Genomic DNA, 12,152 nt, shown 5'->3' with positions numbered 1-12,152 from the left:
TTTTCTCAGTGAGAAATTAGATCCATTTCTTATCCTGAACAAATGAAGTCAGTGCAATTCTCAGACATATTTGATGATGCTTACTGAACTCAGAATGAACTCCATTTGATGATGTTTATGACTGAAAATACTGACTCACAGCGGCAAACACAGATAATTTTTATCACTTTTTTTAGCAGCACTAATGAGCAAAAGAGACATTATCGGTTTAAAATATTAAACGGTTCTGAAATATTGCTGAGGATGTAGTTATTTGAATAACTTTTTATTTATACAAGATGTGACCAATGTGTTCAAATAAAACTGTACTGGACCATGTTTGGGAAGTTAGGGTATCTAAAATACAGACACAAAATTTTAAACATACCCGTTCAGGCTGAACCTGTGCAACGCTCCGCTAATTGACGACTCCTAGGTTTTGTACAGCGAATGTCCTGATGTATTATGTAGGGCTGTGATTTCATCAAAATCAATCGGAGGGTATAAAAATGATTGACGGGCTGGAGTCTCTTTAAAGTAAATCAGTTAGCTCAGCGGCCATCGTGACAACACCCCCCAGGCAGCTATTTTTTATCTAGACAATAGGCATGCAGGTTCAGATCTAATTCAATGGGGGAAAACAGAAATCTCTGCAAGTGTTTGTCAAGATTACTTTTCAATAACATCTCAAGGCAACAATCATAAATCAAACATTTTGCTGCTTTAGTTTAAATCCCACTAAAAAAACAGGCATGCATATTCTGGAATCAAAGGCGTTGCATTTCTCCTATTCATTTTGCCACGAGTGGTCTGTCTTTTCTTCGTATTACTGTCTTGTGAATCCCACAGGGCCCTGGCATTCTAGTCAAGTCACATGAGAGTTCAGCTCTGGGCTTTGCTGTGACCCCTGCTGCAGTTTACTGTTAAATCACATTTACCATTACCAGACAACAGACATAATCTAACTAACAGGCGCCCAATGAGATTTCATCCATCGACAGAGCACCGAATTCACCAGACTGCCACCAACCAAACAAACGCAGAAAAAAGCAAAATCCATAATATATTACATTCAGCCTCACCTACAAATTCTCCTTCAGACAAATCCTCCTAAAAAGAGAGTCTGGGTGAGGAATCACTGGCGCACCAGGAAACCTTTGACTAGAGAATATATAATTTATATAAATATATATTAATGCTTTTATTCTGCAAGGATGTATTAAATTGATCGAAAGTGGCAGTGAAGGCATTTGTAATGTTACAAAAGATTTCTATTTTAAATAAATGCTGTTCTTTTGAACTTTCTATTAATCAAAGAATCCTGGGTGGGGGGGGGGGGGGGGGGGGGTTTCACGGTTTCCACAAAAATATAAGCAGCACAACTGTTTAACACTGAATCAGAACATTAGAATGATTTGTGAAGGATCATGCAACACTGAAGACTGGAGTAATGATGCTTCAGCTTTGCCATCACAGGAATAAATGTCATTTTAAAATACACTACCATGCAAAAGTTTGGGGTCAGTAAGATTTTTAATGTTTTTAAAAGAAGTATCTTCTGCTCACCAAGTCTGCATTTATTTGATTAAAAATACAAACAAAAACAGTAATATTGTGAAATATTATTCCAATTTAAAACATTTGTTTTCTATGTGAATATACCGTAAAGTGTAATTTATTCCTGTGATCAAAGCTGAATTTTCAGCATCATTACTCCAGTCTTCAGTGTCACATGATCCTTCAGAAATCATTCTCATATGATGATTTGATGCTCAAGAAACATTTATGATTATTATCAATGTTGAAAACAGTTATTTACATTTTTATTTCATGATGCTATGATGAATAGAAAGTTCAAAAGAACAGCATTTATCTGAAATCTAAAGCTTTTGTAACATTAAACACTACCGTTCAAAAGTTTGGGGTCAGTAAGAATTTTAATTTTATTTTTGGGGGAAATAAATAAAATAAATCAATACTTTTATTCATCAAGGATGAGTTAAACTGATCAAAAGTTACAGTAAAGACATTTATAATGTTAGAAAATATTCTATTTTAAATAAATGCTGTTCTTCTGAACTTTCTATTCATCAAAGAATTTTGAAAAAATATTGTACACAACTGTTTTCAACATTGATAATAATAATGAATGTTTCTTGAGCATCAAATCATCATATTAGAATGATTTCTGAAGGATCATGTGACACTGAAGACTGGAGTAATGATGCTGAAAATTCAGCTTTGATCACAGGCATAAATTACAGTTTAAAATATATTAAAATAGAAAACAGTCATTTTAAATTGTCATAATATTTCACAATATTACTGTTTCTTATATAGTTTTTTGTCAAATAAATGCAGCCTTGGTGAGCAGAAAATACTTCTTTTAAAAACATTAAAAAATCTTACTGACCCCAAACTTTTGAACGGTAGTGTATATTTAAATAGATGATAACTATTTTAAATTGTAATAATATTTCACAATATTGCTGTTTTTACGTGTTTTTTAATAATATAAATATAGCCTTGGTGAGCATAAGAAACTTCTATAGAAAATATTTAAAAAAAAAACATTATGAACCAACCCTAAACTTTTACAGTAGTGTATATGGATGACAATTATGTATATGCATATTGAATATATATACATTTATAGTTGTTTCTTTAGATTTAATATATTTATACATTTTAAATAATAACATTTAAATGCATTTTCAGAAATCCAGGAGCCAATTGTATAAAATTTTGTTTTGTAGAATTATTCAAATTTAAACATTTTAAATTGTAATAATATTATAGTTTTTACTGGTTTATGATCAAATTAATGGATGATCATAAGAGACTTCTTTAAAAAAAAGAATTAACTGACCACAACATTTTGAAGGGAAGTGTATAAAGTTAATTTAATTCCATCTAAGTGTTAATTTAATTATAATGGTTGCACTTTATTTTACAGTGTGTGCACTTATGTGTGTACATGGGGAACAGGACTGTAAAATAAAGGGCTACCGTTATAATTTTCAGGGGTTTATTGGTATTTTCATTGTGATTATTGGTGTTAATAGTGTTTGCATTAGCTGTTGCACAAAGTTTCTTCGTTGCGCTTGGCGTTGTACGTAAGTTTGGTAAGATCAGTCGTTGGTTCAGGGTTAGACTCTGGGGTTTGATAATGAATTGTTTGGGCGGTTGTATGATTACAACTCCTGCTGGTCTGAGTGTTCTCCTACAGAGAAACACTTTGTAAATCTTTAGTACTGAGTTTTAAAAGATCCGACCGCAGCAGGGAGTCTTCTAAGGGTTAACAAAGGAAAGTCGGAGCGAGAGAGAGAGACTCTTTCGGTTTGATCTCTTGCCCCATAGAGACATGTGGAATTGTGGGATAGCAACAGCCTCTTTCCCACATTTGTATCTCCATGGTAACGCCCCATAGGGAGGTGGAAGGGTGGAGGTGAGCTAATCTCTAAGTCGATACAGAAGAATGTTCAACTCTAACTAAACTCTGAGAGTGGGGAGAGTTAATCTATTCTCTCTTCCAACTCAATGAGTTGTGTGTGTGTATGTGTGTGTGTGTGTGTGTGTGTGTGTGTGTGTGTGTGTGTGTGTGTGTGTGTGTGTGTGTGTGTGTGTGTGTGTGTGTACGTGCATGTGTGTATTTTGTGTATGTTGTGTTAAAACTAATAGACAGAAGATGACAGCATGGAACCAGCTAAATACTTAATCTACCATGAAGCTTTACACAGAAATAATTCAACATATATTCAAAAGGGAGTTATTTAATTATTTAAAGGGAATATTTATATTTGTTGCATTGAAGTATATTAAGTCTGCATATATTATCTGTATCAGATGTCTCTTATGGTAGTGTACCTATACTTTTCTGTATTTTATAAATGTACTATTTCAGAGACTTTTACTTTTGCTTTACTATACTTCAAAGCACAATATCTTAATTTTTACTCTACTATAAACATATTGTTCCTTGTTATTTCAGACTAAAGAAATCAAGACTTGGTCAGAGATATAATAACGATATCTGATTCAGGACTAAATCATTCTTTTGAGATGATTGTTTTTGATGAACCCATTGAATCCATGAATCGCACCGTTAAATACATTCCCAAATTGGACCGAATTTTAGTATTGTTTATTGTGATTGAAAATAAATAAATAAATAAACTTGTGTAAGGTGCTTTTAAATGAAAAGGCTACTATAAAAAGACAAGCTGATAAAGGAATTGTTCACCTAATAATGGAAATCCTGTCATCATTCAACTATACCTTTAATAGCTAGGACGAGTTTTGTTAATAAAAAGAAACATTTGCTTATTTGCAGGTCATGCATATTTAAAGTCTTTATCCACTAATCTTTTTTTATTGAGAGCTGGCTGTTTGATAACTTGTAATTTTATTGAGGACTTATACTTTTACTGGTGTAATATTTCATTGGAATATCTACTGTATACTTTAACTCCGGTATTTGGTCCAGCAATCCCCTTTCACATAAGGCTGATTTAATTGCCAATATGCATGTTTTCCTCAGTTCTACTCAGTTATTTGACTCCACTCTTACCTCTAGGCTATACTCAGATTACTCAGATTAAAGAACTGTCGCAACATCTTTCAGTTCTAGGGGCAACAGTATGAAAGTTGTAGCGACAGAGAGAGAGAGAGAGAGAGAGAGAGAGAGGGATGAGGTGTGCGCCACAAGAAAAGAGTGGTAGCACTTTTACACTGCTGAGAGAAATAGCTAAGGGATTTCTTATTTTATTTTCTTTGCTTTTATAGTGCAGGCCAGTTTAGGGAGGAAAGTGGGGAATGAAATTGAGACATGATGCTGGGCAGATCTGAACCTGCATCCCCTTGAGCACCACAGGTCTTTAAGCATTCTCTAACCTCATTCTTTCCTACTTTTCTCCAGTTTTCAGTGTATTCCATGTCGTATTAAAGTGCACCTTTTATGCTTTTTCAGATATTACCTTTCATGCAATGTAGCTGTTTGTGAATGTAAAAGATCTGCTAAGTTTTAAAGATCAAAGTGCTCGATATATATAAAGTTATTGTCTCGCAAAAGAAAGAATCCATTCTGAACTGCCGAAACAAGTCGTCAATAATTCTAGTCTCACTTCCGTAAACGTAACAATGTAACAAATTTGCATAATACCCGCCTATGGTCTTCATTTGGCTGCCCGCGAACAGTTTCTACTTTGACCCACCCTCAAACACTGATTGATTCGTGTTGTGTACATGATCTGCGCTGCAAAAGCAAATTATCTCTGTATACAAGATGAGGATGTGAAGAGTCAATGATTAAAATTACCACAGCGATACAACAGCAGTATAACCTTTTGTTGTGTTCACGTCATTTTACTGACAACTGGTTCTCAAATCTCGGCCAACACGGGATTTGTAAAACGCTTATCAATTAAAGATGGGATAGTGCCCACTTTACTTGGACCAACTACCTCCTCTGAATCACAACCTGTATGATTAATAATTGATGTACATATTTTCTACCCAGTGCAGCTGTAGGTCTCCGGCTAAGTCACGTTATTAAAGTCTTACTGAAATAGTTCTGCTAATCAGCTGTGGGCCCACTATTACCTAAAATTGTACTTTGAGTAATAATGAAGGATGGAGCAAGATTTTGGTTTACAAACTGTAATGTTATGTCATTCACGATAGTGCACGGTTAACGTGTGCACCGTTATTGATCCAACTAATGATACAGTTCCCACATGTGCACCACAATAAATTAAAAATATACACATTGGTTTGTTGATGAGCATACACTTGTTAATGCTGATGTAGAGGAATTAGTCACAACCTCTCATAATGTATGATAAACCGAGTAAAACTGATCACTGAGAAATGTCCTGCTAAGTCATCTTTGCGATGGAGGTTTGAGTTGAATAACTAGTTATTAACTAGTGTTTTATCATTGGACTCGCGCTCAACTTGATATGGTAAAATATACAGAGTGTACTATCGCTAGAGATTGAGGAAGCCTCCGGAGCTGCAATTCGGATATGGTAATGGCCGTTTCATTTCCGACACACACTGTAAGCAGTAGACCAATCACATTGCAGGCGTTTTTAGAAAAGATGTGTTCAATGCATATTATGAGAAAATGAAAGTGTTTTTTGACCTTTGATTTATGTAAACCTATTGTAGGAGACCTCCAAAACAAAATTAGGAACCTTTAAAATAGCATAATAGGTGTACTTTACCATGTCAACAAGAAGCCATGATTGAAAGAACTTGTCATTGAAATCTATACCTGAGGTCTGAAAAGAATGTAAACAAAAACCTCCATATTCACATCCAGAAGGTATATGAATGCAAGCACAGAATGCAGGAAAGCTTGGGCAGTGTGAATGAACAAAATCTCACAACAGTTGCTGCTGTTCATTGTATCTCCCTCTTTGGTGAATGCTGGGAGTAGGTGTGAAATTCATAAGGACATATTGCCAGCATTCAACTGATGTTGATGAAAATAATCTAATGAATTTGTTTGTGAAAGTTGAGTTACTCAACTAGAATGAGTGTAGAAAACCAAGGTCAACATCTCAGATGTTCTGCCATTTCTTTAGAATGAAGCCATCATGAAGCCTTTTGGGAAAAGATTGTGTCAGAATCAGCTGCTCTGAATCATGCTCTCTGAAAACAGACAGGCGTACAAACTTTGACCCTCCCTAATAAACCCGTAAAGGTTTGTTTTTGTGTTGCTCATAGGGGAGATCTCAAATGTAGTGTATGTCAGCTCTGAAACTGCAGCGCTTTGAATGTGTGGATATAGACGACAAACAGCCTGTATTGCTTTCCACATACACAGCCAATCAGAAATGAGTGACATTTAAATTCCCTGAGCATAAGGCAACTGAAAATACTGAGAGAGGAAAAGACCACAGCAGGAGCAGGCAAGTAACCCGACATGACTCTTAGAGCTGGGACTGTGTGTTGTGTGTGTGTGTGTGTGTGTGTGTGTGTGTGTGTGTGTGTGTGTGTGTGTGTGTGTGTGTGTGTGTGTGTGTGTGTGTGTGTGTGTGTGTGTGTGTGTGTGTGTGTGTGTGTGTGTGTGTGTGTGTGTGTGAGAGCAGGGACTCGTGTCAGCAGAGGGGCTGGCTGATGGAACGTCAGAGGCTGCAGATGAAGGGATGAGAAATGACGATGAGCCGAGCTTGGCTGTGTGGCACTGGTCAAAAGCGTGTGAGGGAGATATGAGCTCTGTAGATCAGATTAATCTTTACTCAGATGAGACGAAAGGGAAAAGCATCAAGGCTAGGTATTTTTTTCCTGATAAGTTTGTTGCTGCTGTCCATTGGGCACAAAGATTGAGGGGCTACAAATTCAGTTCAGACTTTGTGCGGCACCTTTTGTGCAAACAGTGCAGTATGATGTGCTGGTAAATACGTAATAAATAAATACACGAGTAAATCCTTTATGTATTAAAAGAAACAAAAACTTTGGCATGAATCATTTATAGTTTCCAATCTAATTTACTTCAGTTAGCAGTTTTGTTGTTTTAGTCAAAATGTCCTTTATATTTCAATATTAATATTATCACGTTTTGTCAATATTTCATCATATTAATACATTTTGTTTTCCATTTTTGTTTTCCATTTTTGTTGACCGTTTAAGGTATTTTTCTTGTCATATTTCTGTCAACAGAAGCTTTGTAATAAAAATTTAAATATAATATTTCATTAATCTTATTAAAAACTTAATTAAATCAAAATCATTTAATTATCTTCATTATACATTTTTTTTTTTTTTTTGTCCTTGTCAGCATGTTTGTTGGATGACTGTTGATGTAGCGGGATGAACAAAAACAGATATAACGGATGTGGTGTCAAGCCTTTGAGAGGTGGTTCATTTTAAATAATTCAACATCAATGTGAAAAATGGGGGCGATAGTGTGTCCAAAGGGTTTGTGATGCAGAAAATGAAAGGGGATGTGTTGTCATCACAGGCTGGTTGGTGTGGGTAGGATCTGGGCCCAGCAGTGGTGGTTTAATCCCTCAACCCCAGGATACAGAGTTCAATATTTCTAAAAGAGACTAGTCTTTTCTGAGTGCACGCTGCCAGCAGTACACCTTTACTGTGCCCCTCCTCTCACACCTGCTGTAGTCAGGAGACTGACTACAAGGCGGAGACCAAAAGGATGGGGCGGCACTGACATAAGGCAAGGCGGTAATTCGGTGATGCTGGATAAGAGTGGTGAGACCAGCACATCAACATCCATGAGGACTAGCATCCATTACTCTGGCATGTTCTTCTCCATCGCAAGGCATGTTCTTGCACTGTTTTTTATGTCTTGTACATTGACAGTGCCTTTAAAATGCCTTTACAAAGGAGTATACTGTAAACAATTGAATGAAAGTAAGTAGAATTGTAACTGAACTGAAATTGCATGTCTTCAGTTTTACTGGCCTTACAGGGAGAGGGAGAGAGAGAGAGAGAGAGAGGTTTTTTAATTGTATTTATATATACACCTTACACTTATATATATGTATATATCAAAAAAATGTCCTCTTTCTAACATTCAAATTCACTTTCTGTGCTTTATGCATATCTTTGAATGTTGCTATGTGTCTTTCTCTTATTTCAGCATTTTTAGCCATGAGCACTGTTGTATCATGTTAAAAAGTTTAACTTTTAAAAATGCATCTTAAGACACCGACTTTTTTGCATTGATTTTACTGCACTATGTTTTTGAGCGCAAGAAGGCATCCTCTGTGAACAACCCCTCAGAGAGCCTGATGTCTTCTGCAGGCTGTTCCATAGTTGGGGACTGAGCATCCTCATAAATGCTAGTTTTGACTGTTAGAACACGTTTAGAAGACCACAGAGACTTGTATGTAATAAACTTCACTAGCTTATTAGATATGGGCTGAGCTGCAAACACATTAAGAGATCTGAACACCAGTAAACCAAAATCAATTTAAGATTTACTAATCAAGGATGTGTAATGCGATAAAGCTGAAACATTTGGGGCCCTTTCTCATGAAGGCCAGCATGAGGACTGTCTGAAACAAAGATGAGACGTAATGTATTCTGTGTTAGGACCGAAATGCTGAGGGGAGGAAGAGCTAAATAAATGCTTGATGGGATTTACTGGAAATTTCACGCTTTGCGACATCTACCGCTTCTGCCACTGCTTCCTGGTCATCCCTTTTGTTCACTTGGAGATTTTATGCACGAAATAATGTTAAAGAGAGGAGGGAGAGAGGTTTCAGAACTTCCTCTCTCTTTCACTCCGTCCCTTTCGTTCCCTCTCTTCTAATTGCAATGCATACACACTAAGCGATCCATATTTTCAGACCTACTCGCTCTCTCTCTTTCTCTCTCTCTTTTTATCTCTTTCTCACCTAATTGCATGCGCACATTAACATATATTTCCATTCGGGCTAAAAGCAGTGGCTTTGTCTGCCACCGAATATCAGAGAATGTTCCTGCATGTTTATGAGTGATGGAGACGTGGGACCATCTATGAACAGAAAATGACATTTTGTTCACATTGGAAACAGAATGAAAATGGGGAACTGATGTTACAAACTGTGTGTGTGTGTGTGTGTGTGTGTGTGTGTGTGTGTGTGTGTGTGTGTGTGTGTGCGCGAGTGAGAGTTTTGGCATTATTTATTGACATGGAACGAAAGCAGCCTTAAGAAATCCAGCATATTCTCTGCCATCTCACGATCAGGGATTAGCCAAGTCTGCATGGGCAAGCATACACACACACCCTATTTTTGTCACACACTCCGAAAAATGCAATCACTTAAACTCCAAGTAAGGCAAAGAGCTCATATGCATGCAAACACACGTTAAATTAATTAACTGAAGTAATTAGTCATCCCCATTTAAGGTATGACATTACTGAGAGAGAGAGAGAGAGAGAGAGAGAGAGAGAGAGAGAGAGAGAGAGAGAGAGCCATCGACTGTGGAAACAGAAGTCAACTCGCAGACACTCGGTCGCCATGGGAACCACTGATGCGCTCAACAGGGGGTCACACATGATCAGGTCAGCCCAGAGCCCCCTTATCGACTTTGTTTCTCCATCTCACATCCATGCAATGGGGGGCCGCAATGTTTTTATAGGAAAGAAATGGCATTGTCCTCTAAAAGCTGACAAGCCTTTGATTTTTCTGACTCCCATTCTTTGTGGTCTCTCCTGATGAAAGGTCCTGCGGTGTGATGTGGTGCTCTGATCTAGGACCAGCTGTTGAGCCTAAACATTATCAGAGAAAGCACATGGCTGCTCTTAGACCGGTGGACATGGGTAGCCAGTGAACGCACTGCTGCATGTGGGAGGAAAACTCGCCGTTTCCATTATTAAGGCTGAGGTATTGAACAGGCAAACGGACTAGAAAAGAACAGTCACAGTACTGAAAGTTTTGCTGAGAAAGAAGGAAAGAAAGCGAAAAGAAGAAAAAGAAAACCATGAGATGGGGCCCCACCCAAGTCTGTAGTAGAAATGAAATAGTTTTATTTTTTCCGGTCTAGCACTCTCATATTACTATTAGGTTGTTTAGTTTATTCTAGCATTTTGTGTTGCTGAATTGTTTTTGTTTAAAGGGTTCATATGATGTTTTGTGTTTTCATGTTTTCCTTTTTCCTTAGTGTGTTATGTAGCTGTTTGTGCATGTATAAGATCTGCAAAGTTACAAAGCTCAAAGTCTCCCACAAAAAGATTTATTCTATCTAAAAGAGAAGGCAGATCCAGACCTAGCTAAAACACCTCGATCGATTTCTCCTTCACATACCTACGTCACTAGGTGGAAATATTTGCATTAATGCCGCCCAAATGCATACGCAAAGAAAGAAGGCGTGGCTTCAGTTATTGTAGTAGTGTTGTCGCCGTCATGTTGTGAGACGCTGTGTGTTTCTATGCGAAAGCAAAAGTACTTCATTTGGCCTTCCGAAAGTGGACGCAATTAGGAATCAGTGGTTAAGATTTATTTACAACACTGTTCCAGAACAGTACAACCCAAATGTTTGTGTGTGTGCAGCGCATTTTACGGAGGATAGTTTCCTGAACCTGGGAGAGTACAAGACCGGCTGTCCACAAAGGCTATTTCGAAAAAATGGGGCAATTCCAACTTTGCAAGTGCAATCTGGCACTTCTGAATCAGAGCCTGTAAGTATGGTTTATTATTTGTTAAAGTATTTGCTATTGACAGTTCAAATTTTGAGTTTTGTGCAGTGTAGAGTAACGCATATTGTTTGTTGTTCTTATGAGCAAAAGTGCAGAGATGGATTTAAGTTTACAAACATAGTATCCTCTGTTTCTCTGCTTATAACTTGGTGTTGAACCGATGACAAACATGGATGCACTACGTGTTCTGTTTCACACTGGCCGTTCTGCTGAAGTCGCACTTGCAAAATTCGTTCCGATCTATCGGCTTGATCATCTGCATTTTCAGAATCCAACTCTGACGACATTATTAACTGCCTTTATAATTGCTTTGGAAGCTGAAGTTTGTGATTATGGTAAGGGGGCGTTGCATTTCTGACACACGCTTGAGGTGTTCGACCAATCACAATGCACTGGGTCAGCTGGCCAATCAATCAGCGTACGCCTTGCACAAGAATCAGCGTTCAGTTTTTAGGTATGTTATACATTTATTTATGGTATAAGTTGTGCGATTAACCGATATATCCATATTTTTCAACATGGAAGTAAGCTAGCCTATTTCCTGTGCGAAACTTCCTATTCTTTAGTTGAATAAAACAAAGTGCAGTAAATGGTAAAACTGTTTGTGCAACAAACCAGTGTGTTTATGATTACGATAATAAATTAAAATATGAAAACAAAAATATCTGACAACAGAAGCCTTGCACAATCACGGTAAAATGGTCGCACCCGATTTAACACAAAAAATAAGAATAATACAAAATAAGATAATAAATATTACAGTGGTACAATATAATTTTGTACATTTCTATACTTGATCCCGATGTCGATGTGCATTATACAGCACAGTTCGTCAGATCACACGGTGTGATGTGAAGCGTGAAAAATGTTGACAAAGGATTAATTTGTCAGCACAAGGCCACTGAAGAGATGTTTTCATTTAATGAGATATTTATTATTAATCCACACAAATGTCAGTCTTGAAAATGCCCTTTTTTCCTCTGCAGATCGTGTATTTAACTGCAGCAGCGCGAGCACAAGC

The sequence above is a fragment of the Squalius cephalus genome (genome assembly GCF_949319135.1).
Source record: "Squalius cephalus genome assembly, chromosome: 5".
Lineage (NCBI taxonomy): Eukaryota > Metazoa > Chordata > Actinopteri > Cypriniformes > Leuciscidae > Squalius > Squalius cephalus.
Note: the sequence above shows the minus strand (reverse complement) of the source record.